This window comes from Neomonachus schauinslandi, chromosome 9, assembly GCF_002201575.2.
Source record: "Neomonachus schauinslandi chromosome 9, ASM220157v2, whole genome shotgun sequence".
NCBI classification, from domain to species: Eukaryota; Metazoa; Chordata; class Mammalia; order Carnivora; family Phocidae; genus Neomonachus; species Neomonachus schauinslandi.
In genome coordinates, this window is record NC_058411.1 from 1,304,400 (window position 1) to 1,318,181 (window position 13,782).

Below are 13,782 nucleotides of genomic sequence, written 5' to 3' on the forward strand. Positions count from 1 at the left end.
TCCAGGCAGACAGACGTCCAGGCAGACGGATGTCCGGGCAGACAGACGTCCAGGCAGACGGATGTCCGGGCAGACAGACACCCGGGCAGACAGACTTCCAGGCCCAGTGGAGGCCCATGTGGCAAATGGTGAGAAGGGGTCCGACAGGAGACCCCTTGTGAACAGGGCTGGCCCTTGAAGCCCCCATCCTGCAGCCCTGGGACCAGGATGGCAGATCAGATAAGACCAGGGCCCAAATCATGCAAATAATCCAATTACATTGGGCAATTTACTGACTGGACAAATCAAAGGGGGATAATGGACATAAATAAAGCCATATCCTGTATCATAAGGGCTTTGCCTCCTGCTTCCCCATGTCCTCCGCTCCTTCCAGGCTCCTCCTGCATGCTGTCCCCCTGCCTGTAAGGGGGGCCCCCAGGCTCCTCCTGCATCCTGTCCCCCTGTCCTGGAAGGGGGACTCCTCTTCCTTGTGCTGCTCCCCTTGCCCCTGGTGAGCTCCTGGAAGCCCACACTCTGCTCAGTACAGACAGTCGGCACTGGGCACCCCTGCCACACCAGCTCCTGAGTCCCAGCCACCCCCATAACTTCTAGCGATTCTCAACTGCTGACCAGGCACCAGCTTGCGACAGGCTTGGACAGCTTCTGGACATACAGGAGCTCACTAGTCCCTGGCCATCCCAGACCATGTGCACAGACTGGGAATTGGGGCTCCCTGCACCCATGGCGTTCAGCCAGTGTCAGGCCCTGACAGGTGTCCTCTGCCTCCCCGAGCTGGACCATGACTGCCACTATTCCAGCATGGCTCTCCTCACCCCTGCCCCGTCCAGCTCCACACCCCCCTTGGGAACAGTGGGGCCCAGGCCTGGGAGTCACCCGCATCCCCCTCACCATGAAGCCTGAGTCTGCACCCTCTGCTCGGCCCCCCACCCCACCCTCTGCCGCCCTTCCAGGGCGAGCACCCTGACGCCCTCAGAGACACGCTGACCTGAGACTCTGCTGGGCCCTCCATCCACACACCCTCTTCCCTGCCAACCACAGTCCTTCACATTTAGGGGGTGTGGCAGGCTGATGCGTGGCCCCAAAGACACCCTTGTCCTAATCCCTGCCCCCTGCGAATGCAGGACCCTACATGGGTCAGTGGGCGAGCGGTGAGGACAGAAGCAGGGCGCATGCGTCAGGGTTCGGGCTGCCTGACCCTAATGGCGGGTGGGCCTCGGGCCTCGGCAGCACTTGGGCTCCAGGAGCTGGGAAAGGTGTGGAAATGACCCCCGGGGCTTCGAGAAGGAAACCCACCGACGTCCCGATCTTAGCCCAGCGAGACCCCCATCAGACTTCTGACCCCCCGACTGCAGGGTGGTAATGGAGTGTGGCTTTGTGGCAGGAAATTGTAACAACTTGTCGCTGCGGCTGCAGGAACCTCATAGACGATCGAGCCCTGCAGGACGCCTGGCCCCCAGCAGCCCCCTCCCGCCCTCGCTGCCCTCCCGGGGCTCCCTGCAGGGCCTGCCCTTGCCCCATTCTGGGGAATCATCAGCAGCTGCCTGGTTTCCTGCCAGGGCAGCGGCTCCCCACATGGGTCTTAATTGACGGCAGCAAAACAAACATTTGCTGTGGTGATCTGCGCCGAGTTAGATGCTCAGCGTTATTTTAATTAAGCCTTGTGACGGATGAATCTCAATAAAGCAGCTGTTCTGGAGTATTCAGGTATATAAATAAAAATAACATTAGGAGGGGTGCCGGGCTCTCAGAGCTGCTGCATGTGTGACAGGAGCAAACCCTCAGGGGAAAGGGATCCACCCAGGCTGCCGGCCCGTGTGCGGGGTTGGGGCCTGTGTGCAGGTATGGGGGCCCATGTGCGGGGTTGGGGCCCATGGGCAGGTATGGGGGCCTGTGTGCACACTGGGGCTGTGTCTGGGATCAGGGGAGGAGATCGAGGAGACTGGGTGGGAGGGTGGGAGGGTGCAGGGCAGCCTGGCCATCTCATGTGTGGCTCAGAGCCCTGAGCCCCGGCAAGAGCCCTGCTGTGGATGGGCCAAAGAGGATCTGAGAGCAGGAAATTGCCCACAGTGAGAGGACAGTCCCAGCACACCCAGGCCCCTCTGTTGCCAGCCCTTGGACTCCAGCCAGGCTGGACCAGCAGAGCACTAAGCAGCAGGGTATTGTTGGACACAGGTGAGGGGACCCCTGCACTTCAGGGGCAGAGGTGACAGGATGGCTCAGCCAGGCCTCCAGAGCCTGAGCCTGCACAGAGCTAGATGCAAGTTCGTGCCCACCACGTGCAAGGGCCTTCAGCCCTGGACATGACAACAGCGTGACCCCCACCTCCCTGGGATTCTTCCCAGACATCTTGGGTGGGGAGGGGCTTGGAGAAGAAGCCCCTGGCCAGGACGTGCTAGCTACTTGGATGTGCAGGGCCCAGAGGTGCCCTGACAGAGGTGAGGGAGGGGTTGAGCATGCCTGGGCCCTGCGCCTCAGGTGGGGATGTCGGGTGGGGCATGCTGAAAGGGACGCGGGAGGGTGCAGCCAGGCTGTGACCAAGGACATCCTGGTAGGTGACCCCTCCAGAGACAGGCAATCGTGGGCACCCAAGGGAGGCAGCTGAGTGGTAGGGGATCCAGGAGTCCATGCCCTCAGCCCACCTTGCCTCCTACTCTCTCAGATGGGCGGTCCACCCAGTCACCATCCCCTCCTTGCAAGCAGAACCCACTTAATCTCAAGTGCCTTGAGATGTTCCCCCAGATGAAAGAACCACATAAGAAGAAGCCCCCCACCGCCTCACCCTTCATCCCTTCCTGCCTCGGATGCTGTCCTGTGGGTATGTGATGCCTGGAGCAGTGGCAGCCAGCTTGTGGCCACAAGGCAACAAGCCAGGGGACAAATAGCCAACACTGAGGAATGGCCGGGGGAAAGGAGAGAAGGAGCCTGGGTCCTTGATGGCATCATGGCCCCCTTCCCAACGCTGGTGCCGCCCACCTCCAGACTTGGTGTTTCAGGAGTGCATTCGTTTCCTATTGCTGTAAAAAATTGCCACAGCGTGTTAGCTTTAAACCCCAGGAATTCTCTTGCAATCCTCAAAGTCAGAAGTCTGAAATGGGTTCTCTAGGCCGAGATGAAGGTGTCGACAGGCCTGCGCTCCTCCCAGAGGCTCTAGAGTCTGCAGCTCGGGGGGCCGCTTCACTCCCGCCTCTGTCTGTCCTCTGTCCTCCGGTCAAATCCCCCTCAGCCTCCCTCTTATAAGGACATAGGTGATTACATTTAAAGCCCGCCTGAATAATCCAGGACAGTGTCCCCATTTCACGCTCTTCGATGTAATCACATCTGCAAAGCCCCTTCTTCCGTGTCAGGTCACATCCGCAGCTCCCAGGCATCCGGACCGGGCCATCCCTGGGAAGGAGCTCGAGCAGCTGCCGACGGCACAGAACAGGAGCAAGTAAGAGAAAACACGGAAAACAGACCCCCCTGCGAAGCAAGAGTGGGGCCTGAGGGTCCCTAAGACCCGCTCTTGGATTCGTGGTGACTGACCAGCCGCGAAGTCGGGGCGCAGGGAAGGCCGTGTCCTCCGTGGCCCTCGCCTCCCGTTTGCCACAGCAGGGGAGAAGCTGAGGGCCCCGCAAGGGGCTCCGGCCTGCCGTCCCCCGAGAGCGTGCAGGGAAGCCCGGCCGGCCGCACTAGGCTCCCTCCACGGTGCTTGCTCGCCCGCGTCCCCAACACCACGGAGAGCAGCTTCGCGGCCGTCATTAATTACCTCCTGCCCGTTAACTGTGAAAATAATGATTTGCAAAATTGGGCGGAAGTTATACTAAGTAGCTTGGTGGTTAAATCTGACGATGTTTCGATCTCTTCTCAAACAGAATTAAGCGCCTCTCTGGTTGATGGGCTCACGTCCTGCGGTCATGATGTGCTTAATATTTTTGTCGCGAGCCATTTAACTTGGGGTCGTGCTGGCGTTTCCCGCGACATGCAAACTTTGAGGGACTGGAGCTGGACACGCGGTCGTGCGTCTATAAAGGATTGACCCCAGGTCCATTAGAGGACATTTCCGTGGGCCTGTCAGCCCATTCCTCACAATACCCGATAACACATCATTACTGCAACGGGAGGTCGCCCTCCGAGGCTCCGCGCCCTATGAAGAGCTCCAGGACCGTGCATGCTATTTATAACCACAGCAGGCTGATGGATTGCTGGCCCTGCGGGGCCGGCGGCGGGGATGGGAGGGTCCGTGCACCCAGCCAGCTTCCCGCTGGGCGTGTCGGTCTCCGGAGCATCTGCCCTGTCAGTGGGCAACGCACAAAGACATGACCACTAACTTGGGGGACTTGAAAGGATGGACACTGAGTCCCTGACACTCTGGAGGCGGGAATCCGAAATGCAGATGCTGCAGACCGCGCTCCCTCCTGCCTCTGCCAGCCTCTGGGGGCCCTGGGGGTCCTGGGTTTGTGGCCACCTCGCTCCAACCTCTCTGTCCTTATGCGACTGTGTGGGTGTCTCTTATGAGGACACTTGTCATTGGATTTAGTGCCTGCATGATCTCGGGATCCTTAGCTTAATTACATCCACAGAGATCCTTTGTTCAAATAAGGCCACATTCACAGGCTCTGAGTGTTGGGTGACGTGGACATTGATGTTTGGGGCCACCGGCTGTCCCCACTTTGGCTGACGCTCATGCGTTTCATGGTCACGGGATCCCCTGCACAACCGTGCCCCTCACTCAGCCCCGGCCACGCAGCCCAGCACTGCTTCTCTGCACACCAGAATCCACCCCCCAGCTACAGGTCCCTTTGTCCCTGAGACATTGCTGCTCATCACGGTCCTGGGTCCCACCCGGGCACCAGCACAATTCAGGTGATAAACGCATCTTGCAGATCAGATGTTCGGGGCCTCAGGGGAGGGAAAGCAGGGGACCTTGGCTGCGAGAGCATGGCCCCTCCAGGCAGGTGCCCGGGGCACCAGGGAGGAGGATTCTCAGAGTTGGTCCCCAGGGGTACAGGTCATCATCACTCCAGAAGCCACGGGTGGGTGGACTGAGCTGGTGACCGGGAGGCGCTGGGACAGCCCTGCCACAAGAGGGGATGGTGAGCAGGGGCCCCTGGCCACGCCACCGTGTGCCTCGGTCACCCAGAGCAGCGGGGTCATGGCCGGCCTTGCTCCAGGCTCCTTCCGGGAGAATGCAGCTCTACTCATTAGGAATGAAATACTGGGGACAGAAGGCCGCCTGCAGACTGAGCCGGGGTGCTCGCCTTCAGTGAGGCAGCGGCGGCGGGAGGATGTGTCTGCAGGCTGATTAGCTGTGTAATCACATCGTTCTTGCACTAATAGCTGTGCTTGTCATGTTAGCCGGGCCCAGCTGAAGCAAATCCCCGTTCGGCTGCTGGAGGCACGGCACTTTACGGCAAAGGTGCTGCCCAGCACCCGCTTCCCTCTGCCGCTTGGCCATGCCCGGAGGGGAGCCAGGTGCACGGGCTGCGGGGGGGACAGCAAAGGTGAGCGCGAGGCTCCGGAATAAAGGGCCAGACAAACCCCAGCCCCAGCCCACCCCCATCCTGCACAAGGAGGTCAACCCCCGGGTCTCCTGCTGCCCCCAGGAGCAGGGCCTTCCCCAGGCCGATGCAGCCTGTGGCCTGTGCTGGTCATCTGTGGCTGCATCCCTGTCACCTGCGCCAAGCGGCTGAGAACAGCTCCCACCTCGCCGTGTCCACGCTCAGGACCCGGGGTTAGCCATGTGCCTCCGGCCCAGGGCCTCTCGGGCTGTGGCCAGGTGTCCCCAGGGCTGAGGCCAGGTTTCCCCGGTGCTCAGCCTGGTGTCCCCAGGGCTCGGCCAGGTGTCCCTGGGGCTCGGCCTGGTGTCCCCGGTGCTGAGGCCAGGTGTCCCTGGGGCTCGGCCAGGTGTCCCCAGGGCCGCTGCCAGGTGTCTCCGGGGTTGGCCAGGTGTCCCCGGGGCTTGGCGGGGCACCCCCTTCCAGGCCCCTCACCTGCCTCCTGGTGGCCTCAGGTTCCCCACTGGCTGCTGGCCGGAGACATCAGTTCCTTGTCACACGGGCTTCTCCACGGGGCGGCCTCGTGCCCTGGCAGCTGGCTACCCCCAGGGCCGGGGAGGGGGGTGGGAGAGACAGAGAGAGACAGAGACAGAGAGAGACAGAGACAGAGAGACAGAGAGAGACAGACACAGAGAGACACAGAGACACAGAGAGACAGAGACAGAGAGATAGAGAGAGGAGACACAGAGAGAGACAGAGACACAGACAGAGACTGAGACACATGCAGAGAGACAGAGATACAGAGAGTGACAGAGACAGAGAGACAGGGAGACGCGGACCGAACGTGCCTGGAAGGAAGCCACAGGCTGTGTCAGCTGAACTCAGAAGTGACATCCCCTGGCTTCTGCCCTATTCCGTTCTTTGGGAGCGAACATTCGGGTCCTGCCCGCACTTGGGGAGAAGGGGTCACACCAGGACCCTCCAAGGGAGGGAGGGTGGTTTGTCTCCTTAGGATTGCCTTCCCTTCAACCTCTGGATGTCCCCTCAAGGGCAGCACAGGAGGGTCACCAGCAAGCCCTGGGGGGTGGGGTCCCTGGGGACTCTCTGAGGGACTGTGCATCACAGCCTGTCCCCAGACCTCGGCACCTCCTTCCCAGGGAAGCCCCCTTGGCCACCCCCCTTGGGCGGGCACCCTGCACCTGCTGTGGATGGGGGCCCACCTGGCTGGGCTGGGGCCATGCGGACCTCCTCCCGCCCACCGCAGCCTCGCATGCACAGGACATCCTGATGGTGCTGCCTTCTCCAGCAGCCCCCCTCCCCTGCCCAGGGGAGCACACCGGGAAACAGGGACGTTCAGCCACCAACACCAGAGGCAGAGCTGGAAGGGACCGTTCAACCAACCCAGGCTCACCTGGCCCCAGAGCGACCCTGACAGTAAGATGACCAGGGCGGAGGAGGCCTGCCAGGTCCGAGATCCACCCCCTCTCCTGGGACGCTAAGTGGGGAACAGGGTGACGAGACCAGGCCTGGCCGCTGCCTCTGCCCCCCACCCCGGGGGAGGGGCCTGGGCCTCCAAGCAGGATGTGAGGCAGGCAGGGGGGCTGGGACGCAGGTGGAGCCCATCGTGTGGGTCCGTCTTGCCCCCACCTGTCCCTCAGCATCTGAAAGGCCAACAGGGGCTCCAAGGACTCGGTTCTCAAACACTCTGGCCAGGCCATGGCCCCCACCTGGCTGGGGCAAACCCCCAAGTCCTGGACATAGTCCATCAGGGGCTGGGAGCCTGCCCACGTGGCATGGCACAGTGGGAGGGGGACACCAAAAGCTGCCTGCCCCAGGCGTGACAGGGGAGATGGGGACTGCCCTGCAACCCTGGTCCTGCCCTCTGGTCACTCTATTCTGAATCCCAAAGCTCAAAGGCTGAGACAGGTCCCCTGATGCAACAGGGTCTGTTTACCCAGGGGCTAACCCACCAGGGCCTACCCCCTGGGCCTGGGGACACGTCAGCCCTTCCCCAAAGGGTGGGAGCAGCAGTGGCTGGCTGTCCTGGCACCCCCACACCCCAACACCCGACCTGACCTCCGTGTACTGCTGACATTACCGAAGGCCTGGGCTGCGGGCCCAGAAACACTGGGCTGTGTGGACCCCGGGTTGTTCCCCAAACATTTATGACGTCAGCTCCATGAGCTTGGCTTTCCAGAGGACAGTGTGGGCTCCTCTCACATGCACACTCATGATCGAACACATGCACACTCACACTCGTGCTTGAACACATGCACACTCACACGCACACTCGTGCTTGAACACATGCACACTCACACTCGTGCTTGAACACATGCACACTCACACGCACACTCATGCTTGAGCACAGGCACACTCACACGCACACTCATGCTTGAACACATGCACATACTCACATGCATGCTCATGCTTGAACACACTCACACTCACATGCACACTCATGCTTGAACACATGCACACTCACACTCGTGCTTGAACACATGCACACTCACACCCGTGCTTGAACACATGCACACACTCACATGCACATTCATGCTTGAACACATGCACACTAACACACACTTGTGCTTGAACACACTCACATGCACACTCATGCTTGAATACATGCACACTCATGCTTGAACACATGCACACTCACACGCACACCCATGCTTGAACACAGGCATGCACGCTCATGCTGGCACACACTGACATGCACACCCATGCTTGAACACACGCACACACGCGCATGCACATTCTGCCGAGGGAGGGAGGAGGAGACAGAAGCTGGCCCCTGTTCTTGGCCGGTGGCCCCTCAGCCCGCTGACCAGGCTGACTGGGCTGACCGAGCAGCCAGGGCTCTGGGGGGTGTGACCAGGCTTTGATCGTCCTTCTGGCTCCAAGAGTTTGAGAGAGCACGGTGGTTTCCAGGGCAGCTGACAGTGCACTTGGGTTTAGGGAAAGGGCGTGACCTTCCAAGGAAGGGAGGGTGGTTTGTCTCTTTAAGATTGCCTTCCCTTCAACCTCTGGATGTCCCCTCAAGGGGAGCACAAGAGGGTCACCAGCAGCCTGCCAGGACCACCAAAGGACAAGGGGCTACAGAGTGGGCAGTGCTGAGCGGACAGGCTCCAGGACGTCCCTTGGGGCCTCCCCACCCCTGCACCATTAACTACGACACCGTCTTCCAGCACACAGGGGCCTCCGACACCCCTCCATCCCTGGGCTTCCCTGCCTCCCTGCCCCCCAGGCCAAGAGCCTCGTCCTGTCCTGAGGTCCAGAGAATCACAGTCCTCTCCAACTATGAAGCCAAGGAAGGAAGAAGGGGGGGCCATGGAAAGTGGGCGGCAGGGAAATCCAGAGGCTGTGGTGCTGCTAGGGGTGCTCACCCAGCAGGGACACGGGGCCGACAGTGTCACTGCCCGCAAGCCTCAACAGTCCGCCAAGGAACACAGGCTCTTGCGGAAGGAAGCAGCCAGACAAGGAAAGGGCTCATCAGGTGGTGCTGCTGACCTGGCCCCGTTTGTCCTCGGGCACCCACGCACACTCGAGTCACACCTGCCTGTGTCTCCATCATGTCTCGGGTAATAACTGGGATGTCCTGCATAGGCTGGCCGGGCTTTGTGCTGGGCTTAGAGAGGACCATCGTCAGGGAGATTTACGAACACTTGCGGGCCAGCAGCAATGCCCCTCTCCTGAGTGGGTGCCTCCCGAGTGTACCCCACTCACCTCGAGCCTTTCTCTGGGAAAGTGCCTCTTGGGCGGGGGACCCAGGAGCCCCACCGACTTTACTCAGAGGCTCCCAAGGGTGGCAAGAGGACGACTGCACCTGCCACCCACCCCCGTCCCCGCTGCCCCTGCCTGGGGCCTGAGGCAGAGCCGGAGCCCGGCAGATATTCTCAGAAGTAATGGAGGGGTGTGTGTGTGTGTGTGTGTGTGTGTGTGTGTGTGTGTGGTGGGGCCCAGGAGCTGCCCCAGCCCGTGAGGGAGAAAACTGAGGTCCCCATGGGAATCTGTTCTGGCCAGAAAGGGCTGTGAGTCATGGTGTCCCACAGAAGAAGCAGGGATGGTGGGGCCACCGGCCTGGGGGTCCAGGAGGCCTGAGGATCATGCATGCGGATGCTCTCCTCCCTGGGCCCTGGACCAGCTTGTCCTGCTCTCCTACAGGGTTCACTCCATATGCGATGCCCTGGGGACCACCAGCAGGGGTCGAGGACAGAAATGGCATGCGGGATGACGAGCGCGCAGGTGAGAGAAGCTGAGTGTCTGGACAAAGGTGTCCAGGCATCGGGGGCGAGCCCCCTCACCCCATCACCCCCACCCCTTCACCACCCCCAACCTCAACGACTCAGGTTGGGGGCTGTCTGCAGAGCCAGCCCAGCCTCTCGGCTCCAGGGCACAGACTGGTCGGACTCGCCTCCCCGGCGCTGACCAGCTGATGCTTAGACAAGCGCCTGATCTTGGCCAACCTGGTTCCCCTCTGGGTAGTAGGTGGGAGACGCCCACCCTGTGTCGCTGTCCCACACCTGTTTCCAGCCTTCTTCTGTGTCATGTTATTCCTGGTCCTTTACTTTTTAAAATAAACTGAAGAATTTCCTTGTTATGTCGGTGGGGGGTGGGGGGAGAGGGAGAGAGATCTACTGGGATTTTGAATAGATATGGTACTGAAATATGGATCGATTTCTGGGAAATGTAAATCTCAAAAATACTGAGTCTTACCATCCATCACCATCATTTTCATGGTCTTAAATTTTTTTTCTCTCAATATTATGTTAGAGGCTTCTGAGTGGAGGTTCTATGCTCATCCTGTTAGGTCCGTCCTCGATACTCAATATTTCTGAGGCCATTGCAAATAATATCTTCGTTTCAGCTTTATTGTCTATCTGTGGATTGTGGGATTATAGAAATAGCACTGAATTCCGTGTACCATTTTTTATCCAACAAACTCTCTTATTGATTCCAATAACTATACTATAGGTTATATTTACCATGCACTCAACCACTTAATCTGCAAATAGATGACAGTTTTGCTTCTTCCCTTTCAGATCTTGTCACTTTTTCTGCTTTGTTCTGGTGGCCCTGGCGAGGACCTTCGGCCCCTGCTCGGCACGCTCCCCTCCCTTGCTCTTACTCACCCCTTCACCATTCAATGTTACCTTTGTGTGCTTTGTAAAAACATCCTTTATCATATTAAAGACTTCTCCTCTATTCCAAGTGTGCTGAGGGATATTTTTATTATAAAGGAATGTTGAATTTTGCCAAACTTTTTCGATGCATCTTTTGAGACGATTGTATAATTCTTCTCCTTTTGTGTATTTTTACAGGTAACTGGACAGTAAGGTTTTTCTGACCCTGAAATAAAGGGGACATGGGCATGTTCACCTGACACTTTCTAAAAGTTGCTGATGTTTTATTTAAGAGACTTGCATCTGTATTTATGGGTGAGATTTTCCTTTCTCGTGCTTTCTTGTGGGTTTTTGTTAAGGTCATAAAATAAGGCGGGGAGAGCTCGCTCTTCTCCTGCCGTCTGGGATAGTTTGTAGGAGATGGGCATTAGCTCTTCCTCAGATGTAAGTAAAACTGGCCAGTGAGGCCATCTGGGCCTGGAATTTTCTTTGAGGGAGGCTTTTAAATAATAAATTCGATGTCTTGAATAGTCATAGGTCAGGACTTTTCAGGGTTTTTTTCTTTCTTCTATGTTAATTTGCAACCTGTATTTTTTGAGAAATTGTCCATTTTATCAAGCAACGGGTCACGAAGCAATTTATGTTGCTAAGTTGGTTAAATATTGACACGGTCTGTGGGGAGGCTCTGTGTCTCACTCCGCACATCGCTGTTTACCACTTCCCACGATCTTCCCAGTCAGATTAACCAGAGCTCCCGGGGCCTCATAAATCCTCTCAAAGATTAAACTTGGGCATTATCGATCCCTTTGTTGTATATTTTTCTATTTCATTAATTTATGCTCTTATTTTTATTATGTCCTTCTTTCCGTCTTTGTTCCTCTTTTTCTAATTTATGGAGTGGGATGCTCCGCTCATTGATTACACCATCCCCCACCCCCGGCCCTTGAGTGATGGGCTAGCTCCCTAATTCCCTAATACGTGGTGTCTGGCGAGCGGCTGGGGCCTCTTCCTGGCTTCGCTCCGCCATCAGACCGTGTTGGTTGCACGATTCCCCGGTCCTGGCCTCCCTCCACAGCACCAAGACGCCCTGACCCTCCCTGTGACGTCGGTGCCCAAGGACTCGTCTGGCCTGTGGGGACACAGTCAGGGTGACGATGTTTCCTGCAGGATCCCTGTCCAGCCTGAGGCCTCGCCGGCTCCTGCCACCGTGGTCCCAGCGGCCTGATGACTTGGAAGAGGGGCAGGCGAGGTGGGTTGGTAGTGGAAAGGAGGGAAGGGAAGTCACCGCTCCCCTCTCTGGGCCCTTCTGTGTGGGAAGAGAGGGAGCCCATCTGTGAGGGGTTCAGGCAGGAACCAGCACACGGGTCTGGCGTACCTGTGCAAATGAGGATGCTCCCCGCAACAAGAGAAGCAGATGTGGCTTCACAGCTGAGTCCCCCACCCAGGCAACCATAACCCTCCTGGCCCAGTGGCTCGGGCGACACTCACTCCTTTCTGTTTCACCTCCTGAAAGCCCCTCCCGAAAGTTGCAGGTGGTCCCTCCCGCTCCCGGCTGAGCAGACCCTGGGAGCACCTCGGTCCCTGCCAGCATCCCACTGCATTGTCCCCAGGACGCACCCTCAGGCCATGCAGCAGAATGAGGACTGGATGACACAGCAGCTCCTAATGGGCCCCCGCTTTCTCCAGGAGCTGCAGAAAGAGGAAGGGAAGGAGAAGGCCGGCGGGGAGATGCCTCCTCCCTGGTGCCACCTCCCAGCCCACCTCTCAGAACCAGAGAGCCCACCGCCAGCCGTCCAACACCCCCTAAGCACAAGTACAACTGCCCCGAGGGGCTAGGACCCCCGAGCGGGCTACGACCTGTCTCCCCCTCCCCCGGTGCAGCCCAGGCACACACCTCTCTGCCCCCAGGCCCCACGACAATTGAGCCCAATAAGTAATTGTTCTGCACTCACTTTATTGCCCTGCATTCTGCACCATGAAGTCTGGCCTTATAAAACACCTGGCAATTTCTCCGGAGAACAAGATCCCACCTGTGAAAAACGAGGGCACAGATGGTCAGAGCACCGCAACAGAGTCTCAGGACCAGGGGCGGGCGGTGGGCTCCCCTCGGGAGGCCAAGGGATCTGTGGATGCCCCAAGGGTCCAGGGCATGACCCCTGATTTCCTGGCCAGCCTTCCCCAGCTCCGGACGGGTCAGAGAGAGCTGAGCTCAGACAAGCTGCAAGGTGTCTCTGAGCCTGGGCCCCTTGCACAAATCGGGGGATGGACGTGGGGGCACGATGCCTGCCCAGCCTCTGGGCATGCATGGCCGTCTGGAGGGCCATGCATGTCCCTTACGGGACAGTCCATCTCACTATGATGCCCGTGGAACCCAGTTATGGTGTGAGAGCCTGGTCTCTCCCCAAACTCGGCCTTCAACCCCGGCCAGTGGCTGCCAGTTTGTCCCTGGCCAATGTCCCCATGGATGCTAGAAGCCCCAGTAGAGATACCAGAGCCTTCATTAGAGCTCATGACGTAGAGCAGCCTCCTGCCGTGTGGGGCTGAAGGGGCGCAGGGGCAGGGGTTGCTGCTGGGACGGGGGGGAGGGCACCAGGCCTCAAGTCCAGCCCCAGCGCTGCCGGCTCCGACCATCCAGGCCCAGGCGCAGGCGGGGTCCCCACTCTCCAGGGGCCTGTGAGCAGGGGAAGGTGGACTTGCCACACCTCACTCACCCGGTGTCTGCTGCAGCCGCCCCCTCCCCTGCAGAGCCCAGCAACTGTCTGATGCAGGTCAGGTGCGCCCTGAGGACAAGATGCCCCCACCGCGCCCTCACAGACATGCACCTCCCCGCAGCTGCTGTCTGCGCCCGGCTCTGCCGCTGCCCAGGGCCCCGTGGTGGGTCCTCCACCCAAGGACAGGCTGCTCAGCCCAGCTCAAGGGGCGAGCAGAGAAGGGGAGGGATGGCCCCAGAAGGAGGGAGCTCCGTGGGGCCCAGAGCCTGTGACCCCCACCTGCTCCTGGCTGCTTTCCCTCCCAGCTGTGCCTCTCTGGGGAGCCCCCACCCATCGGAGCCCCTGGACCACACTGGTCTAATGCAGACACTGGCACACTGCCCCAGGGGCATTGGGACCTCCCTGTAGGGGTCACCATCCCCCATCATCTGGGTTCCGGGGGTGGGGACAGCTGCCCCAGGGGCATTGGGACCTCCC